Source organism: Delphinapterus leucas, chromosome 5, assembly GCF_059928025.1.
Source record: "Delphinapterus leucas isolate spDelLeu-1000000601 "Yukka" chromosome 5, BTC_Dleu_Yukka2, whole genome shotgun sequence".
Classification (NCBI taxonomy): Eukaryota; Metazoa; Chordata; class Mammalia; order Artiodactyla; family Monodontidae; genus Delphinapterus; species Delphinapterus leucas.
In genome coordinates this window covers 88,783,621-88,807,163 of record NC_143133.1, presented here as the reverse complement: position 1 = coordinate 88,807,163, position 23,543 = coordinate 88,783,621, and the positions used below count along the sequence as shown (strand labels likewise).

At 39.9% G+C, this 23,543-nt stretch overlaps 1 pseudogene; it reads right to left on the bottom strand.

The window, feature by feature from the left end:
- Positions 1-2,064: 2,064 nt before the first annotated feature.
- On the bottom strand, positions 2,065-4,398 carry LOC111187627 (heterogeneous nuclear ribonucleoprotein K pseudogene; annotated as a pseudogene).
- Between the last annotated feature and the right edge of the window lie 19,145 nt (positions 4,399-23,543).

Genomic DNA, 23,543 nt, shown 5'->3' with positions numbered 1-23,543 from the left:
AGCAGCTCTACAAAGAAGATTCTACTAATTTCATCTTACAAATGAAGGTGCGGAGGCAAGGAGAGGTTAAGCGATGTGCATAAAACCATACTGCTTGTAACTGTCGACCTAAGAATTGAATGACTGCAAGCTGTCTAGATCCCATGTCTTTAGCCCAATACTGCCACTTAGAGGTAAAATGGGATATCACTTCCAATAGGTCAAAGATTTAAAATGGAAAGTCCTGGACAGGCCTGACCAGCATCTATTCCCTCTGTTCCTCCTACGCAATAGATCTCTGATTTTCCTTTAAGGAAATATCTGTAGTAACCATGTAGTAATCACGCAGTAACCGCGATGTGAAAGTGGACTTATCCATTTCCACAGTTCCAGCTGACAGTCAATCAGCCTATTCTCAAACCCCTTGCGACTATGGTCAATGTACCTTAGTTCAATCTGCCTGAAGAACAGGAAATATCATTTGATATGTAAGAAGTGCCACTTTCTACCCTGGAAACGGACAAGGAAGCCTGTCGCCCCTTCGTGACCATGCATCTCTGTGACTGTGGGGTGACGTCTGGCTGGGGATAAAGCCAGAATGAAGAAACAGAACCAAGCTCTTAACCAAAACGTGTCTGATGTGGGATCGTCCTTTGGTTTTCAGTTACAAGAGCCAATAAATCCACATTATTGTTTAAATCCCCTTGACTCAGGTTTTCTGCAACTGAAAGCTCTTCATTGATAAATAGACACCAACACTGTATACTTTGGTGTTTGAAATGACTTTAAATGAGGGATTTACTTTCTACATGCTATAGTTTTAATAAGGGCTTACTTGTGGACATCTTCCTGGGATAAAAGATATAGAATTATATCCAGACCCAAGCAGTAATCAGATCATTTTTATACAGCTTATCTAGATTTTGTCATTTGAAATTCATGATAGGTTCATAAGACTAAAGGAGTTCACACCGAGTCAGTCATATTACTATTCACCAACTTGTGTAACTGTGTGAAATACAAGTTACGTCAAACTCAAGGAAAACAAACTTTTTTTCCTAGCATTATGGGAGTTTTATTTGGAAGTGAACTTTTAACTATCAATACAAACGCCAAGATACTACAAAAAACATCCACAGGAAATTTTTTCATCTTTTTTTGAATTGTTCACAAATATTTCCTACATAATCCAACATACAACAGAGAAATGGTACATCTTTTTCTTTCAATTTGCATACAATGGAAAAACAAGAATATATATATTTTTTACAAAGTTTAGCTAATAGACACTACCAAGCTGACAGTTTAAGTCTCTAGGTGAGAAATTATCTAATAAAAATAATCATAATTTATTTAGCATCAGTCTCTTCCATAACCAAGTATTATTCTGTTTAATAAAACTTGCCACCATTAGGCTTCTGGTATATTCTTATACCAACTATTCCAACTGTTGTATTGCTCCCCACCTTGGTTCTTCACAATTACAAACAGAAGATCGTTGCAAAGTAGGGGCAAGCATTTGCAAAAACAGACAAAAATCACCAGCTTATTATAAGCATGAATGTATGGTGGAATTTCCTCCCAAGCAATGGACTTTCAAATCACTTAAATCACCAATGTGACTTCTTGAGTATCTTGAATGTGTCAAGATATTTTGCCTTGAATGTGTCAAGATATTTTGCCTAAGCCCAAGAAGAGATGCATTTATTTATATCCAACAGAGGACTGAAAATTAAACTTAGTGTTTAGTTTGGGGACAGTTTGGGGGGAATTCAGCCATTTTAAAAATGACCGTCTCACAGATGAATGGATAAAGAAGATGTGGTAATATATACAATGGAATACTACTCAGCCATAAAAAGAAACGAAATTAAGTTATTTGTAGTGAGGTGGATGGACCTAGAGCCTGTCATACAGAGTGAAGTAAGTCAGAAAGAGAAAAACAAATACCGTATGCTAACACATATATATGGCATCTAAAAAAAATGGTTCTGAAGAACCTAGGGGCAGGACAGGAATAAAGACGCAGACGTAGGAAATGGGCTTGAAGACAAGGGGAGGGGGAAGAGTCAGCTGGGACGAGTTGAGAGAGTGGCATGGACATATATACACTACCAAATGTAAAATAGATAGCTAGTGGGAATCAGCCACATAGCACAGGGAGATCAGCTCAGTGCTTTGTGACCACCTAGAGGGGTGGGATAGGGAGGGTGGGAGGGAGGGAGATGCAAGAGGGAGGGGATATGGGGATATATGTATATGTATAGCTGACTCACTTTGTTATAAAGCAGAAATTAACACACCATTGTAAAGCAATTATACTCCAATAAAGATGTTAAAAAAAAAAGTCTTTAAAAAAATGACCACCAAAAACAGGTTCACTAAATTTATTTTAAAAATCATAAAACGTTTCTTACAAAAGAGCATTACATTCTGCACACTGATCTGAATAGATGCCAGGGGCATATAGACTATTGTTACTTTTCCTCCCTGTCCCACTCCCCCAAATGTTACAGTGGCCACAAAGCAAAGTGTTCACAATAATTACATGGGGGGATTTTTTTTTAAACCACCAACAATGAACAGAAATTAAAATTAACTCACTCTGCTGCTGTTTCAAAATTGCATTGTTTGTTTTTGCACACCATCCCCCAACCCCCAACTCTATTTGTAAGGAACTAAGACAGTTCACCTGGTGAACTGCAAAGATTTCACTACACGTCAAACGCAGGGCACCTATGAAACAGAGGAATGTTGGCTTTTTAAACAGAAGCAGACTTAAAAAAAAAAAAGATGCAGGACTCCTTCAGTTCTTCACTAGTCTTAGAAAAACTTTCCAGAATACTGCTTCACACTATAAAAAAGAAAACAATATCTTGCATTAGAATCCTTCGGCATCTGCATACTTCTTCACACTGTCCTGCAGCCAATACTGTGCATTCTGTATCTGGTCCTGTGTTCCTGTACTGGTAATGATCCGATCTTCGGACCCTTCTAAAGGCTCATCAATTTTGATCGATGCTCCTGACTCATGACGGATTTGTTTAATCCGCTGACCACCTTTGCCAATAATAGATCCAGACAGATCTTTGGGAATAGTTACTTTTGTAGTAATAATAGGTCCACCAAGATCACCATATGAGCCACGACCCCCTGCATAGGGATAATCATGTCCAGAGCGACCCTGTGGTTCATAAGCCATCTGTCACTCTGATGAGCTCCATGTATCTACTGCAGAGTCCCAGGTTTCATCAGCACTGAAACCAACCATGCCATCATAATGGTCTCCAGGTCTCCCTCTTCTGTCATAGGCTATTAGCTCTCCTCCTGTAAGTGGTGGTGGTGGAGGAAGAAGAAGATTCCGAGCTCTGCCACCACCCCAGCCCCCTTGTCCAGGAGGAGGTCCTTGACGATGGCTCATATCATCATAATCCCTTCTGGATGGAGGCATGGGACGCCCACCCCGACCTGGAGGCATTCTCAAAACCACCTCTTGCCCGCATGGGAAATCCCACGGGACGTCCACGGCGGTCATCAAGCATTGTAAAACCACCATAATCATAGGTTTCATCGTAAAAATTGGGATCATACGGCTGAGCACGTCCTTTGATGGGGGACTCTGATATAAGATCAAGGATGATCTTTATGCACTCTACAACCTTAAAAGGCTTTCCTCCAGTAAGAACTACTCTGTCAGTGGATTGAGGACAACATTCCTGGAAAAGCTTGATTGTTGTCTGAGTGTTCTCTTGAAACTCTTTGATTTTGGCACCTTTGACCCCAATAATTCCTCCAGCCAGACTCTGATGAATCAACAGTCTCAACTCGGCAGTCAAAGTTGCGTCCTTTATAGTGTTGGTAATTTAAGCATTCTATAGCATCAGATTGGAGCGAGAGCTGGCTGATTGCAGTGGGTGATGGCAACTGCAGGCCCTCTTCCAAGGTAGGGATGATTTTCTTCAGAATTTCTCTAACTGTTTCAATATCAGCACTGATACTCAATACTTGCTCGGGGCCACTGCTGTCTGGGACTGAAACACGGGCATTGCAGTCTGTATGGAGAGCCTTAATATTCTTGCCTCCTCTTCCAACCACTGCCCCAGCATTCTTGCTCTGAAACAGAATGCGTAATTCAACCACCTCATCAGTGTTTCTAGATCTTTTAAAAGCTTGTTCCTCTTCCGTATCTTCAGCAGGGTGTTTACCAAGTTCGCCACTGGTTTCGGTGTTGGGAAAGGCTTCCTCTGGCCGTTCAGTTTCCATTTTCTTGTATTAAAGGGACACACCAATCAGTTATTAAATATATCCTTGCAGGGCAGAACTGAAGTGTTCTGGGTGGGACCAACCGACACCCTAGTGCTGCAGTAGCTTGTAGGCCGCAAATAAGTGGGAAGTAGGCAAGACGTCAAGGTTGATGCAGCAGAGAAACAGAGGATAATGACACCTGCCGAGGAAAACAAGCTTTATTTTCTGAGAATTTGGAGCAAATGTTATCAGTCATAGGTACCTTTTAGTCTAAGAACAGGAAATGATGTTGAGAAATAAAACATGACCGAAAGGAATGTTCCTCATTTTGTTCAAAACCGTTTCCTCTATGAACTTTTCCTCTAGGAATTCAAAGAATTACATAGATGGAGCATTACTCAGTCTCTCCACTGACCTCACTTATTGACAGTTGGGAATTTTGGCTTCCCCATGTCAGTACCCTGACCCAGGTCTTTCTACTTATTTACCTGCAGGGAGTTGACTCAGAGGAAACCTCAGAGTTTCAAAATGCCTTACAGGCAAATGGCAAAACATGCACCAGCCAAACAGAAACTGGATTGTCATCTTTCCATAAGCATTTCTATGTTTCTATGATAAGTAAATAAATAAATATCACATTTATTAAAATACTTGGAAAAGAGGAAGATTGCCAAGCATTTAACAAAATTATTGTTGACCTATTACATGTCTAAAGAAAAGAATACTGAAAAATCGAGGAAATCTGGAGAGAAAATACTGTGTAAATTAGAGATGTGAACCTGGAAAGCTAGATTAGGATACATCGAGGTTACCTGCAATGTTCTAGCCAAGTTAAGTTGAAATTACTAATAAGTGAAGTAAAGGAGGTGTCACACCCTCCCCTGGGACACCACCGTGTTCGAGCAAGCAGTGTGTGCTGCTCGTTGTGTGAGGGAGAAATCACACCTTGGGGAGGACGTATCTCATGAAAATGACATTCATTCAGGAGAACTTATTTTTAAATTTGGACTTGCAGTAGGTGATTTGGGGGGAGGGTTAGGAAACAGGGCTTCGGTCTGGACTGCATGTTGTCAGAAAGTGGGGCAATTCTATGGTTGGGTCTCTTATTAAATCTTACCTAGACAAAGGGATATCAAGACTGAGGCTAAAACTGTAACGAGTAAAGAAGCAGCAGGCATGCTGATCAGCCTGCACAGCCAGATGTTTGATCATTTTTGTGGCTTAGCCCCCATTCATGATTTACTCTGTGTTCAGCTGTGGTTATGAAGTGGCCTTGTTTGTGTCTTGACCCATCAGGGTCACAGAGCAGCTTGTCTGATGTCAGTGTTCTGTGTGAAATTGTTTATTTCAAAATAAGATCATGAAGATCTTGCTGGGAGTACCAGCCCAGCCCCTGGAGGCTGGGGACAGCTTTTCTCTTTCTCAAAACCATACGAGATTTTCAGCATCAAATTATATAAAGCAATTCTTCCTAATAAACAAAGAAACAGGCCCAAAAAGACGGAGAAAGAGATTTGTAAAGTTATAGTATGAGTGAGGAGAAAATTGTTTTATCAAGTTGACAGCCACTTTCATTAGACAAGCTGATAAAATTTCTCATCTTCATCATTCAAATTCAGATAAATTTTTTAAACTTTGTCAATGTGAAGTTTCAAAATTAGCTAAATAAATTTTCTTTATGTCAAGAAAAACTGGGCAGAATTTTTAAGAGTCCACAAATTCTGAGCTGGAAATATTTACAAAGCACGGGCTATACAGAAACATATTTTGATGTATGTCACAACAAACCTGCCTGACCCTTTTGAAAAGTGATTAGGCCATAGACGTCAGGAGGTATAAAAATATACATGTGTTTTGAGTTAGTAACACTGATCATAAGGCTTTATTCTTTGTAAATATTCTTTAAAAATAGAAAAATTACATGCTTAAGATGTTAGCATCAAATTACTAGTGGTAATTACAGTTGTTTTTCTTTTTAGAAAAAGGTGCTGTCAAAGGCAGTACTCTTTTTTTTAAAATTTATTTTATTTATTTATTTATTTTTGGCTGCGTTGGGTCTTTGTTGCTGCGCACGGGCTTTCTCTAGCTGCTGCGAGCGGGGGCTACTCTTCGTTGCGGTGTGCGGGCTTCTCATTGTGGTGGCTTCTCTTTTCGCAGAGCACGGGCTCTAGGCACGTGGGTTTCAGTAGCTGCAGCACGCAGGCTCAGTAGTTGTGCCTCTCGGGCTGTAGAAGCGCACGGGCTTAGTTACTCCGTGGCATGTGGGATCTTCCCAGACCAGGGCTCAAACCCATGTCCCCTGCCTTGGCAGGCGGATTCTTAACCACTGCGCCACGAGGGAAGTCCCTAATTACAATTTAATAGCATCCTAATTTCAAACAATAGGAGAAACAATAAATTTGCATCGAAGTCTCCTAGATTATCTACGAAGGCATAATTTAACTGATCATTACTGGAGGTGCTATGGCCCGTCAAAGTTGTCCTGCTTTTGAGTCCAATGGGCCTTTTATCTCCACCTTATCAGTCATCGGATATGGGTATAGGGCCCAGAAGGCTATGACCTTAGGTGAGGTCAGCTCACCTCGGCAGTTCACCTCAGCAACTGAGGCAATTTCTGAAGGGTCTGAGCTGAAGGTCATCTGCTCACAGCATTCCAGTAGTGTTACTGAGTCCAAGCTCATTCTGCTCGCCCCACGACAGGCCTATAAATCGGGAGGTGAGGTGTTGGGGCAAGGTATAGCGACTTTATTCGGAAAGCTGGGAGTCCGAGAAGATGGCAGACTAGAGTCCTAGAGAACCATCTTCCCAGGGTCTGGATGCTAGTTTCTTTTATAGAACAGAGAGCGGGTTGGTGAGGAGGTAAAGTAAAAAAAGGCCATAAGTTTTGCAAATGTCTCCTGGTTTCGCCAGACTCAGGGAGGGGATGTATTAATTTCTTCTTTCCTGCAGCCATTCACAGGTGAGCTGGGTCAGGATATTCCTTGTGAGCTGAACAAAGGTATTTTAGTTTAACATTCAGGCAGAGGGACATGAGACAGGCCATGATGTACGTTTATAGCTATAGTCAACATCCTTTTGGTGAGTAACTTGTAACAAAAGCGACAGAAAGCAAAGAAACAGATCTAATATGGAATCAGATTTGTTCTTCCCTATTCCAGTAGCTAAGGTGATGAAGGAGAACCTAGGGCACAGCCCACATCCACTGCAGTCCACCCCTAGCACTGCCGGGATCCACTTCCTCACATACATACAGGGAGCAGCTTTTCTAGGATTCTGGGGATCTCTCTTCCTAAGGGAAGCTTGGGTGAGGAAATGAAACGGGAAGAACTATGGTCCCAACCACTGTAACTGATATGGTCTCCCTCCTCCATTATCCATTGTAGATTTCCTTTCTCTTTAGCTGGCACCTCTGCTTGTCTCAGAGGCTTCCTGGTGACGTGATTTGGAAATTCGTCCTCAAAGAGCCTAAAGCCCTGATCACCATGATCTTCTCAAGGCAGGATTACTATACTGGTCTATTTGCCATCAAAACTGGGCAAGAGAGTGCCAAGTGGCACCTAAGTGGATCACCTGAGTTTGATCCACTGGTATGGGAGGCTACATAACATCATATTTAGTCAGAGTCCCATGTTCCACAGAGGAGGTGAAGGAGTCAGCCCATGACCATGAGCTCCGCTGGTACTTAACAGAGTGCCTGGCACTAAGGAAGCTCTTGTCATCCTCAGCAAATGTGTGAGGGAGGAAGAGGAGCCTACTATGCAGATGAAATTGCTTAGGGATATGTGTGTGTGTGTGTTTTGTTTGAGCTGAAGCATAGTAGGTGCTCAGTAAATATGAATTTAATGAACTGTAAATACACAGTTTTTACATTTTGCAAAAGACATTTTGCAAAATAAGGTATTTTTAACCATTAACGTTCTCCTTGCTATCCCCAAACAGCATAAGAGCAGCTAACCTCCAACCATGAAGGAAGATGACTCCATATTAAAGGATATAGATTTTTTTCTATTTCTATGATATTCCATTATATATTTTATTTCTATATTTCTATTGTGTTAATCCTTTATAGGGTTTCTAACCATCCTATATTGCCACTCCAGGCTCCTATCTTCAGGCTGGAGAAAAGGCTGATTACTATTCCTCCTTTATGTGTCACAAATGAAAAAAAAACACTGTGAAAACAATAGTAGTATAGACAGGATAATTAGTTACTTTATTACTAGCTCAGGTGACAGCTCAGGTAAGTCTCTTAATCTGTGACCTCTGTTATATAAAAAGCAGGCAGCTGGATCTCAGCTCCTTTCCATTCTAACAGATGTTTGTTGACGGTTTTTTCATTTAATGGGAAGTGCATCTGTAGCCTCCACAAAAAAAAAAAAAAAAAGCGTCTCAGTCTCTGCCACTAGAGGACGCCACAGCCTAAGACCTGAGATGAGGTTGCCGCTAAGGCCACTGCACTGCAGCTGCAGTGAGATACCGCATTGTATTGCAATGCATTTTTTGCTGTATTGTAGCGTAATGTATTGCGTTGAATTGCATTAGATTAAGTTGTGTCATATGATATGGATTTATATGGTATTTAATTGAATTGCCTTAGAGAAACTGTTCTGTATTTGCTACTACATTTTAAAATTGATGCCTATAATTCGTGTCCATAATTGTCATTTTCTTAAATCACAGTGGCTAAATTGAAGTACAATAAAGCATAATTCATCTCAAGAAACCTTCACCAAACTCACTTAGAAAGAGGCAGAATGTTCTAGTTGGAAGGGCGTGGGTGATCCAGTCTATCTTGTGAACCATTGCCTCTTCACAGCCTAGAACACTGCTTGCACACAGTAGGCTCTTAAGAACATATTTCAATGAATTAGACACAGTTCTATTCCATGTATGGTATTATTGGGGTGAACTTGGGCAAATTATTTAATCCGGTATTTTTTAGAGTGGGTCCACTGATTAGCCATAGTTTGGATCATCTGGGTGTTTATTTAAATTGTCATTTCTTAAACTACCTTAGACCTAATACTTTAGCACTCCTCTGAGTTGCTGGTGGTGGTCGTGGGAACTCTGCCTTTTTAATAAGCATCCCATGTGTAACTGAAGTTTCAGGACCACTGGCTTAATCTACTTCTGGTCTCAATTGCCCCCCCTCCCATGTTCATCTGAGGAATGAATCAATTGACTAACTCACTTCTTTGATGCAAATACGTCTATGGAGTCATCACCACTTGTAAGGGATGGAAAATGTCAGGCCTCACAGCTGCAGAAGCAGAGCACAGTCAGGGAAGAGTGAGACTTGGGCTTTCTCCTGCCCATTGCTTCCAGCACCTGCCTTGCTCAGCCACAAGCAGGAGCCCTGGATGCGAAGAAGAGGGAGCACAGGGTCCAGCAGGGATGGTGGAGGAGAGGTTTGTACACAGCCTTGAAAAAGAGAAGCAGCAAACAGCGGTCAATGCTCTACTGTATTCCAAAGGCTGATCCCTGACCAGCAGCAGAGCATCACTTGGGAAGACATGGAAGCAACCTAAGTGTCCATCAGCAGATGTATGGATAAAGAAGATGTGGCACATATATACAATGTATGGATAAAGAAGATGTGGCACATATATACAATGGAATATTACACAGTCATAAAAAGCATGAAATAATGCCATGTGCAGCAACATGGATGGACCTAGTGATTATCACACTAAGTGAGTCATACAGAGAAAGACAATTATCATATGATATCTCTTATATGTGGAATCTAAAATATGATACAAATGGATTTATTTACAGAACAGAAACAGACTCACAGACACAGAAAACAAACCTACGGTTACCAAAAGGGAAAGTGGGGAGAGGGATAAGTGAGGAGTTTGGAATTAACAGATACACACTACTATATATAAAATAGATAAACAACAAGGACCTACTGTACAGCACAGGGAACTATATTCAATATCTTGTAATAACCCATGGAAAAGGATCTGAAAATATACATATACATATCTATATACATATATATTTGAATCACTTTGCTGTATACCTGAAACTAACATATAGTAAATCAACTATATCTCAATAAATAAATAAATAAATAAACTAACTTTAAAAAATAAGTTCTATGGAGGAACTAAAGCAGGGAAGGGGGATGGGTGGTGCCAGGGTCGGGGTAGGCATGTAGTTTTAAGTGGGGGATCTCTATGGAGGTGACAATTCAGCATAAACTCAAGATAAGCCATGTGCATGTCTTCTCTGGGAGGGATGTATGTCAGGTGGAGGACACAGCAATTGCAAGCACCCTGAGGATGATCCAGAGGCCAGCATGGCTAGAAAAAAGAGGGTTGGGTTGCACTGGTGTATACATTTGTCAAAGGTCATCGAACGGAACGTTTAAGATTTGTGCATTTCATTATACCTAAAAAAAAGGAACAATTTTGGTTTATGTAGCTATATTGAACTCTAGCTAATAATGTTAATGATATGCACACAAAGGTGTCTGGGGGTAAACAAACTGATTTCTATAATTTATTTTAAATGGATCAAAACATAAGATGATGACATAAAATGGATACATGGAAGGATGGATACATAGATATATAATTTCAAAAAACAAGTATAGGAAAGTGTTCATTGTTGAATCCATAGAGTGAGTATATAGTATTCACTGTAAAAGTCTTTCTACTTTTCTGTATATTTGAAATTTTTTATAATAAACTGATCAGTCCAGGTTTTCCTACCCCAGCACTTGTTCCCATGGAGATTTCTGCTTGTGAGTTTCTGTTCCAGCAAGTTGTGATTCTCTGTACATGCCTGTTGGTCTAATCAATTTGGGGGAAGTGGTTTGATCGTGACCTCACTTCTCTCTCAGATCTAAGAAGAGATGTTGCATTTTCAGTCTGTTCAGCATTTTATTTGTTAGGACAGAGTGGTGACTTCCAAGCTCCTTACGTGCTAGATCAGAAGCCAGAAATCTCTATTTTATTCCTTAGATTTGTGACTGAGGCCATGAAGAGTAGGCCTGCTGGTGGCAGCTGAAGGACCACCTTCATAGGGGGACTCTATGAGGCTTTGGACATGAACAGTACAATTGGGGTCTGGTGCCAGTGTGGCCGAGAGCAGGAACGTCTCTTGTGTATCTGCTGACATATGCACCACTTTGGCCCTTCCCCAGTGACAGTGGTGGAAACCTCAGGATAAAATACTCAGGCTTGGGCATCCGACGCTTCACAAAGAAACCCAGCAGCAGTGGAAGTGGAGTGGCCTCAAATGGTTGTACATAGGGGTCAAGTTGAAGAAAATGGAGAACTGAGTTGTGATCCCTAGAGAAAGCCAGAAACCCTGAGGAGGGATATTGCCAGGGCCGAGTTCTCGTGCTGTGTCGGTATAGAACAAATGGTAGTGAAATATGAAGTTATACTTACCCCAAGTTGAGCCACATTTCACCCTCACGAGTGTTCACCTCTCCTTACAGAGGTTTCTGGGTTAAGACAAATGATTAGAGCAAAGAGAGTTTCTGGGTCAAGACAGAGGTTTCTGAGTTAAGACAAATGATTAGAGCAAAGAGAGTTAGGAACACAGCAACTCTCAGTGGCAGCAAAGAAAATGTGTTGAAGTCTGCAGTGTAACAATCCACACATAGGTCAGATAGCAACATGTGTAGAAAGGAAAACTGGTCATGTGTGTCCTGCAAGTGCAGCTTCAGTATCACTGAGCACCAGTGTCTGCAGCCTCAAGTTCTCCAGTTTTATAAAGAATGGCAAAGAAACCAGACTCAAAGTAAGAGATTGGCAGGAACAAGGACACCCTCTGGCTATAACATTGCAATGGAAATGTGAGCCTCTGAGGTTCAGGTTCCAGGAAGCTGTACCAATAGGAGCCTGAAGTTAGGAAAGCCAACCTACTGCTTCTGATGACAGCTGACGTGGAGTTAGAGAGGTGCTGATGGGTTAGCTAATCCCTCTTTGTTCACTCAAAGCCTGGGGATACATCTTGAGTCCCAGCCTACAAGAGCTCAGCCTTCTGCAAGCAAAGGTGGCCATGGGACCTTGGTCTGGATGCAGGAAGCTAAGCTGTGTGCAAAATGATGCAACGGGTTCTCAACTCCCATTCCTGCTATCTAGCTCTTTATCTTTTCCCCAGGCTTTAATTATGCTGGGGTGGGTGTCAGGGGATGGGGCAGCCGGGAAGATTGATGTGGATTGATGGTCACACGTGAAATTTGGAGGAGGAAGAAGAGCTGCTCCCCAAATAACTCTCCCACTCTTCTTTCTCCCTCATGCACTGACTATTAAGAAACAACACTACGGGGCTTCCCTGGTGGCGCAGTGGTTGAGAGTCCGCCTGCCGATTCAGGGAACACGGGTTCGTGCCCCGGTCCAGGAAGATCCCACGTGCCGCGGAGCGGCTGGGCCCGTGAGCCATGGCCGCTGAGCCTGCGCGTCCGGAGCCTGTGCTCCGCAACGGGAGAGGCCACAACAGTGAGAGGCCCGCGTACCGCAAAAACAAAAACAAAAACAAAAAACAACACTAGTCCCTAGAAAGATGCTGTCGAAATTAAAACATTCTTCCGGGGGACTTCTCTGGCGGTCCAGTGGTTAAGCCCCCGCCCTTCCAATACAGGAGGTGCGGGTTTGATCCCTGGTTGGGGAACTAAGATCCTACATGCTGCGTGACGCCGCCAGAAAAACCCCAACTTCTTCCCTTTCTCTATTGCCCTTAATAGCTGCAGCATTTGAAAACTCATTGAATTCAAAGCTTTTTCAATTATATACAACACCCTAAGACGCTTATACACATCTTGATACCAAGATCATGAAAACCTTATGTGGGTGTGTTTATTCATATTTATATACGTACATAGGTGTGCATGTATGTTGGAAGGGGGGAGGGGCAAAACTGGCAACTTCTTCAGGCATTAAAATCATAGCTAACACTTACACATATGCTTACTCTGTGCCAGGAACTGTTCTAAAGCCTTTGCACGTTCACTCTGCTTACTCATTTAATCCTCACAACACCCATATGAAGTAGATACTACTGTTTTCATCATTATCCCTATCCTACAGACAGGGAAAAAAGGACACACAGAAGTCAAGAGTGAAGACGGGATTTGGACCCATGTTATTCGTGCTACAGGCTCTGGGCTATAGGGGCTCTCATCCTGGGGTCCATTTAAAAGCCTGGATGGGTGAGTCTTCCTAATTCTACAATTCAATTCCACTCTTACTGCTAAAAGGGATTTCCTACAGTTGTTTCCTTGTTCAGAACTTTGCTTGCAGGAACATGTTGGGAGATTGGAACCTTTGCCTGTAGGATAGAAAATGACAGATTAGGGGAATGGAATGTCACATTTCCAGACATGTCTGGGGAAAAAAGATTAGAACATCGAGCTTCTTTGACCTCTTCCCTCCTTCCTTTCAACCATGCCTTTTAGACATTCCTCTTCTCACTGACAGGAATCTTACATAGTCCAAGACCAAAAGAAAACACCCCACTTTCTCCCTAAACTACAGGTCTGCTGGGCAATGCAGGGACTGAGACACATTTGTCTGCCAGTATCCCATCACAAAGGTCAAGCACAAATAAATGTTAAAGACAAGGTTGATTTGACTTATGTGATTCAAGAAATGTCTTCATCTCTGCAGCAATTATAATAATTGTAGCCACCATCTAACTAGTAGCCACTATTGGTTGGGCATTATCTTAGGCTCTCACTAATCCATAAGATAGCCCTCTACGGTATTAGCTCCAGTTTATAGACAAGGAAACTGAGCCTTCTGCATTCTCCTTGACTGTCTTCACTCCATCTACCTTTGATTTTTCTGTCTTTTAATTTTCCCTGCTCCAGATCTTTCACACATGTTGTTCCTTCTAAATATAATACTCTTCCCCCAACCTCCTTTAAATTATGATACAGTTTAGAACTTATCTAAGAGTGTAATTATACATTCATTAGTATCATTTTAAAATAATGTCTGTCTCCCACTTGATACTCTGAAGTCCATGAGAGCAGGGATTAACAGGCGCCTTTGTTCACCATCATATCATCAGAAATTAGTGCAATACCAGGGACATGATAGGGACTCAATAATAGAGGTTGCACTAATTAGTTTGCTCAAGTTGGCAGAGCTAAGAGTCAAACCTACTTCTGCCTGTGTGTGTTGCCTCCAACATATTCATAACATTTCACAAAAAGAAATCAACCTTAAATTAATAACCTAAAAAGAGGTGCAAAGTAAAAGGAGCTGGGCAAACAGTGGCACAACCACAGTTGCAAAACATAGGTCTCGGGCTGAATGACATTACAAGGTCTTCAACTTTTGAGTTCATGGAGACCCCCTGTCCTTTCTACCTGACTTCTCTCATAGTTACCTCTCCATCTGTCTATCTAGCAATCTGTGGCTTAGGTTCGCACCACTCTTCCTACTCTTTCCTTGTCCCAGATTAATTTCTGTTGCCTTCAGCCTAAGTTTGTCACTAGATATAGATATATACATACATATAGACATATATGTCTATGCTTTCGGAAAGTATTAAAATGGATGCTTGAGTCACATTGGAAAACAAAAAACTTCAAATTAAAGTTTTTTTCATTGGTCACAGTCTACTTTCATTTTTCATGTAGCTCCATCCTTCTGTTATAACTCAGAACTTCAGTCTTGGAAGCATCACTTTTGAGATCTTTGCCCTCTCCTGTTTACACCTCCGTAAATAGCAATAACAGCTCCTATTAATTGAGCAACTATTATGTGAAAGGCAAATGGTGCTTCACTTACCTCTCCTTATATAATATGACTGCATCTGAGGTCTCTATCAAGGTTCTCATGTCACAGATGAGGAAACTAGGGCTCCAAGAGTTTAGCTGCCCAAGGCACAAACCCAGTATGAAGCAGGACCAGAATTAAAGTCACATCTGATCACAGTGCCTCTGTTCTTTCTGCCAAACTGGGAAATGGCCAGAACATTTAACTCAATTTCAAAGAAGTAATAAGGTGGAAGCGTGCACTCGGATCCTTAGGCACCACTTTCCCCTTCGCAAGTAGAGACTGGGTACAGAAACTCACCATCCTTTGCCTGATTTCATCAAACAAGCCTTCTGACAGGTCTCCAATCCTCTAGCTTTCTCCTGGCTTCAGTCTATCTTCTCCAGGATGACCCAGCCATGGAGTTGACAGGATCTTGGTGTTCCGGCCAGGTGTCAGGCCAGAGCCGCTAAGGTGGGAGAGCTGAGTTCAGGACACTGGTCCACCACAGACCTTCTGACCCCTCATAATACCAATCAGCAAAAGCTCTCCCAGAGATCTCCATCTCAAAGCTAAGACCCAGTTCCACTCAACTACCAGCAGGCTCCAGTGCTGAACACACCATGCCAAACAACTAGCAAGACAGGAACACAACCCCACCCCTTAGCAGAGAGGCTGCCTAAAATCATAATAAGTTCACAGACACACAACGATACATGGTCCTGCCCACCAGACAGGCAAGATACAGACTCATCCATTAGAACACAGGTACCAGTCCCCTCCACCAGGAAGCCTACACAACTCACTGAACAAACCTCAGCCCCTGGGGGCAGAAAAAAAAACAATGAGAACCATGAACCTGCAACCTGTGAAAAGGAGACCCCAAACACAGTAAGTTAAGCAAAATGAGAAGACACAGAAATACACAGCAGATGAAGGAGCAAGGTAAAAACCCACCAGACCAAACAAATGAATTGGAAATAAGCAGTCTACCTGAAAAAAAATTCACAGTAATGATAGTAAAGATGATCCAAAATCTTGGAAATACAGTGGAGAAAATGCAAGGAACGTTTAACAAGGACCTAGAAGAACTAAAGAGCAAACAAACAATGATGAACAACACAATAAATGAAATTTAAAATTCTCTAGAAGGAATCAATAGAAGAATAACTGAGGCAGAAGAACAGGTAAGTGACCTAGAAGATAAAATAGTGGAAATAACTACCGCAGAGCAGAATAAAGAAAAAAAGAATGAAATGAATTGAGGACAGTCCAAGAGACTTCTGGGACAACATTAAAAACACCAACATTCAAATTATAGGGGTCCCAGAGAAGAAGAGAAAAAGAAAGGGACTGAGAAAATATTTGAAGAGATGATAGTTGAAAACTTCCTAAATATGGGAGAGGAAATAGTCAATCAAGTCCAGGAAGAGTAAAGAGTCCCATACAGGATAAATCCAAGGAGAAACACGCCAAGACACACATTAATCAAACTATCAAAAATTAAATACAAAGAAGAAATATTAAAAGCAGCAAGGGAAAAGCAACAAATATCATACAAGGGAATCCCATAAGGTTAACAGCTAATCTTTCAGCAGAAACTCTGCAAGCCAGAAGGGAGTGGCAGACATATTTAAAGAGATGAAAGGGAAAAAGCTACAACCAAGATTATTCTACCCAGCAAGGATCTCATTCAGATTTGACGGAGAAATTAAAACCTTTACAGGCAAGCAAAAGCTAAGAGCATTCAGCACCATCAAACGAGCTTTACAACAAATGCTAAAGGAACTTTTCTAGGCAGGAAACACAACAGAAGGAAAAGACCTACAATAATAAACCCAAAACAATTAAGAAAATGGTAATAGGAACCTACATATTGATAACTACCTTAAAGGTAAATGGATTAAATGCTCCAAACAAAAGATATAGACTGGCTGAATGGATCCAAAAACAAGACTCGTATATATGCTGTCTGCAAGAGACCCACTTCAGACCTAGGGATACATACAGACTGAAAGTGAGGGGATGGAATAAGATATTCCATGCAAATGGAAATCAAAAGAAAGCTGGAGTAGCAATTCTCATTCTCATCAGACAAACTCTCATCAGAAAAAAATGGACTTTAAAATAAAGACTACTACAAGAGACAAAGAAGGAGACTACATAATGATCAAGGGATTGATCCAAGAAGATATAACAATTGTAAATATTTATGCACACAACATAGGAGCGCCTCAATTCATAAGGCAAATGCTAACAGCCATAAAAGGGGAAATTGACAGTACACAATAATAGTAAGGGACTATAACACCCCACTTTTACCACTGGAAAGATCATCCAAAATGAAAATAGATAAGGAAAAACAAGCTTTAAATGACACATTAAACAAGATGGACTTAATTGATATTTATAGGACATTCCATCCAAAAACAACAGAATACACTTTCTTCTCAAGTGCTCATGGAACATACTCCAGGATAGATCATATCTTGGGTCACAAATCAAGCCTTGGTAAATTTAAGAAAATTCAGAATTGTATCAAGTATCTTTTCCAACCACAACACTCTGAGACTAGATATCAGTTACAGGGGGGAAAAACTGTAAAAAATACAAACACATGGAGGCTAAACAATACAGTACTAAATAACCAAGAGATCACTGAAGAAATCAAAGAAGAAATCAAAAAATACTAGAGACAAATGACAATGAAAACACAGTGACCCAAAACCAAATGGAAGCAGCAAAAGCAGTTCTAAGAGGGAAGTTTATAGCAATAGAGTCCTACATCAAGAAACAAGAAAAATCTCAAATAAACAACCTAACCTTACACCTAAAGCAATTAGAGAAAGAAGAAAAGAAAAACCCTCAAAGTTAGCAGAAGGAAAGAAGTCATAAAGATCAGATCAGAGATAAATGAAAAAGAAATGAAGGAAACAATAGCAAAGATCAATAAAACTAAAAGCTGACCTGGAAGAAATGGACAAATTCTTAGAAATGCACAACCTGCCAAGACTGAATCAGGATGAAATAGAAAATATGAACAGACCAATCACAAGTACTGAAATTGAAACTGTGATTAAAAATCTTCCAACAAACAAAAGCCCAGGACCAGATGGCTTCACAGGCGAATTCTATCAAACATTTAGAAAAGAGCTAACACCTATCTTTCTCAAACTCTTCCAAAATATAGCAGAGGGAGGAACACTCCCAAACTCATTCTACAAGGCCACCATCACCCTGATACCAAAACCAGACAAAGATGTCACAAAGCAAGAAAACTACAGGCCAATATCACTGATGAACATAGATGCAAAAATCCTCAACAAAATACTAGCAAACAAAATCCAACAGCACATTAAAAAGATCATACACCATGATCAAGTGGGGTTTATTCCAGGAATGCAAGGATACTTCAATATACACAAATCAATGAACGTGATACACCATATTAACAAACTGAAGGAGAAAAACCATATGGTCATCTCAATAGATGCAGAGAAAGCTTTCGACAAAATTCAACACCCATTTATGATAAAAACTCTCCAGAAAGTAGGCATAGAGGGAACTTTCCTCAACATAATAAAGGGCATATATGACAGACTCAAGCCAACATCGTCCTCAATGGTGAAAAACTGAAAGAATTTCCACTAAGATCAGGAACAAGACAAGGTTGCCCACTCTCACCACTATTATTCAACATAGTTTTGGAAGTTTTAGCTACAGCAATCAGAGAAGAAAAGGAAATAAAAGGAAGCCAAATCGGAAAAGAAGAAGTAAAGCTGTCACTATTTGCGGATGACATGATAATATACATAGAGAATCCTAAAGATGCTACCAGAAAACTACTAGAGCTAATCAATGAATTTGGTAAAGTAGCAGGATACAAAATTAATGCACAGAAATCTCTGGCATTCCAATACACTAATGATGAAAAATCTGAAAGTGAAATCAAGAAAACACTCCCATCTACCACTGCAACAAAAAGAATAAAATATCTAGGAATAAACCTACCTAAGGAGACAAAAGACCTGTATGCAGAAAATTATAAGACACTGATGAAAGAAATTAAAGATGATACAAATTGATGGAGAGATATACCATGTTCTTGGATTGGAAGAATCAACATTGTGAAAATGACTCTACTACCCAAAGCAATCTACAGATTGAATGCAATCCCTATCAAACTACCACTGACATTTTTCACAGAACTAGAACAAAAAATTTCACAGTTTGTATGGAAACACAAAAGACCCCGAATAGTCAAAGCAATCTTGAGAATGAAAAACGGAGCTGGATGAATCAGGCTTCCTGACTTCAGACTATACTACAAAGCTACAGTAATCAAGACAGCATGGTACTGGCACAAAAACAGAAATATAGATCAATGGAACAGGATAGAAAGTCCAGAGATAAACCCACGCACATATGGTCACCTTATCTTTGATAAAGGAGGCAGGAATGTACAGTGGAGAAAGGACAGCCTCTTCAATAAGTGGTGCTGGGAAAACTGGACAGCTACATGTAAAAGTATGAAGTTAGAACACTCCCTAACACCATACACAAAAATAAGCTCAAAATGGATTAAAGACCTAAATGGAAGGCCAGAAACTATCAAACTCTTAGAGGAAAACATAGGCAGAACACTCTATGACATAAATCACAGCAAGATCCTTTTTGAGCCACCTCCTAGAGAAATGGAAATAAAAACAAAAAATAAACAAATGGAACCTAAGGAAACTTCAAAACTTTTGCACAGCAAAGGAAACCATAAAGAAGACCAAAAGACAACCCTCAGAATGGGAGAAAATATTTGCAAATGAAGCAACTGACAGAGGATTAATCTCCAAAGTTTACAAGCAACACATGCAGCTCAATAACAAAAAACCAAACAACCCAATCCAAAAATGGGCAGAAGACCTAAATAGACATTTCTCCAAAGAAGATATACAGACTGCCAACAAGCACATGAAAGAATGCTCAATATTATTAATCATTAGAGAAATGCAAGTCAAAACTACAATGAGATATCATCTCACACCAGTCAGAATGGCCATCATCAAAAAATCTTGAAACAATAAATGCTGGAGAGGGTGTGGAGAAAAGGGAACACTCTTGTACCGCTGGTGGGAATGTGAATTGGTACAGCCACTATGGAGAACAGTATGGAGGCTCCTTAAAAAACTAAAAATAGAACTACCATATGACCCAGCAATCGCACTACTGAGCATATACCCTGAGAAAACCATAATTCAAAAGGAGTCATGTACCAAAATGTTCATTGCAGCTCTATTTACAATAGCCAGGAGATGGAAACCACCTAAGTGTCCATCATCGGATGAATGGATAAAGAAGATGTGGCACATATATACAATGGAATATTACTCAGCCATAAAAAGAAACGAAATTTAGCTATTTGTAATGGGTGGATAGACCTAGAGTCTGTCATACAGAGTGAAGTAAGTCAGAAAGAGAAAGACAAATACCGTATGCTAACACATATATATGGAATTTAAGAAAAAAAAATGTCATGAAGAACCTAGGGGTAAGACAGGAATAAAGGCACAGACCTACTAGAGAATGGACTTGAGGATATGGGGATGGGGGAGGGTAAGCTGTGACAAGGTGGGAGAGTGGCATGGACATATATACACTACCAAACGTAAAATAGGTAGCTAGTGGGAAGCAGCCGCATAGCACAGGGAGATCAGCTTGGTGCTTTGTGACCACCTAGAAGGGTGGGATAGGGAGGGTGGGAAGGAGGGAGACACAAGAGGGAAGAGATATGGGGATATATGTATATGTATAACTGATTCACTTTGTTATAAAGCAGAAACTAACACACCATTGTAAAACAATTATCCTACAATAAAGATTTAAAAAAAAAACAAGAAACTAAAAGCTGGTTCTTTGAGAAGATAAACAAAATTGATAAACCATTAGCCAGACTCACTAAGAAATAAAGGGAGAAGACTCAAATCAACAGAATTAGAAATGAAAAAGGAGAAGTAACAAATGACACTGCAGAAATACAAAGGATCATGAGAGATTACTACAAGCAACTATATGCCAATAAAATGGACAACCTGGAAGAAATGGACAAATTCTTAGAAAAGCACCACCTTCCAAGACTGAACCAGGAAGCAATAGAAAATATAAACAGACCAATCACAAGCACTGAAGTTGAAACTGTGATTCAAAATCTTCCAACAAACAAAAGCCCAGGACCAGATAGCTTCACAGGCGAATTCTATCAAACATTTAGAGAAGAGCTAACACCTATCCTTCTCAAATTCTTCCAAAGTATAGCAAAGGGAGGAACACTCTCAAACTCATTCTATGAGGCCACCATCACCCTGATACCACAACCAGTGGTTAAATATGAGTTGCAATGTGGAATCTGAAATCATGTCAATGAAGTTTTTATACTCTGATATAATAAAATCATCTGGTCTGTTTTAAACTTTGGATGGATCTTTTACCCGTGCAAGATTCTGTGACATTGTGTATTGGTCATTTGGAAAATATTGGCTTAATGACTTATGCAGATCTTCCAAATGTTAAGACATTTCACTATATAATATCAAAAAATCACATTGTCTATATCATCATTGGTCTTATCAGAAAAGTGCTGAAGAATTGGGAAAACTCTTCCCAAGAATCACAAAAAATATACCCCAGAAAATCACAAAAACATATTCAATATCATTAATCATTAGGGTAATACAAATTAAAACCACAATGAGATACCACTATATACCTAATAGAATGGCTAAAATTAAACAGACTAACCATACCCAGTGTTGATGAATGTGTGAAACAGTTAGGATTCACATGTGGACAGAATGGGGAGCAGGATTACAAAGGAATGTAAGGATACTTCTGAGGGTGATAGACATGGTCATTATCTTGAATATGATGATGATTCCATGGTGGTATATATATGTCAAAACTTACTAAATTGTATGTTTTAACTATGTGCAGATTATTATATATCAACTATACTCAGTAAAACTCAATACATGACAAAAAATCCAATTGTTCAAACTGAAAGTTAAAGAAGTGTACTCAGAATATTCCCTTCTCTTAACTTTCACATTGCATATTGACAAGTAATATAAATTTCACCTATGAAATCTAGTTATGATATTATCTCCATTTTTATTGTCATCAATGAAAGAGGATTGGTGGGAAGTGTCTGATGCCTGGTAGAAGCTCAATAAACCTTTGTTAAATAAGAAGATAAATCTTTGTTGGAACATGCAGCCATTCCAAGTAAATGTACGGGCTAAGTAAGATCACTGTGGTGACTATACAGATGCAGTTTGAAACAAGTGAATTGTCTACAAGCAGTAAGGAACACATCAGTACCTGCCTGTGAGTAGGGGTGAGGGACTACAACGGGGAGGAAGGAAATGTGGGGGTGATGGAAATATTCTCCATCTTGATTGCAGTGGTGGTTGCAGGGTGTGTACATTCATCAAAACTCAAAACTGTACACTTAAGATGGGTGCATTGTATTAGGCATAAATTACACCTTAATAAAATTTATTTAAACAGAAAAACTAAATTATAATGCAGGAGAAACTTGGGAACTATTCCTCCACATTTCTGGGATTGTTGGCCCAACAAAAAATAAAGCAGCAAAACTATAGAATATTAGATGTCAAAGCAAAGACTATGTAGCTGTGGAAATTAGTAAAAAAAAATACATAGCCTAAATGAAAAAGGTTCAGATATACTAATATTAATTCCAGATCAACATTTTATTCTAACTAATAAGCAGACACTACCCAATAATTACAGTTACTTAAGTGTTTAACCCAGTTCTGCCAAAATGCTGTGATCTATATGACGTCACAAGAATTTACCCCAAGAAGAATCCCTTAGCACAAAGAGGATATGTTCCAGGAGTTGCATATTGTGACTGTAACCAACACCAACTCAACTATATCTTGTTTTCTGAAATTATGCAAGCATCTATGCTTAGAACGTATGATGGAGTAGCCAGGGTTATTAAGGGTGGGACAGAAAGCAATTGTGCATCCTTCTAAGAAAAACAAGTTAATAGTTTAGAACATTGTTTTTAAGTCCATCATTATGTATGATACCTTTGAGCACATCATATAGAGTCAGCATTAATGAAAATTTTGTTATTTGTTTGATAATCATATGTCCATGATTTCCTTGAAAATTCTTAATTTCATGTATTCTATCCAGGAATCCAATCAAATATTCCAATTTTTTGTTTAGAAATATTGTCATCGTTACAATACTGCCTTAAAAAACATCCAGGTTACAACCTGACTTTCAGCAGCATTCAACTATCGGGTTGGCCCAAAAGTTCATTTGGGGTTTTTCTGTTATGTAAAACCCGAACGAACTTTTTGGCCAACACAGTACTATACTGACGTTTCAGTACAGTGATCTTAATTGCTTATAAGCTGTTATTGCATGGAATTGAAGTTTTCATACATTATTATTACTATTACTTTATTAGTTCTTTTCCAAAACTTGAAGAGAGGTCTTACATGGTATCAAAAACTCTGTGTGTTGGGGGAGAAGGAATGGACAAACAGAATGGAATACAGATCA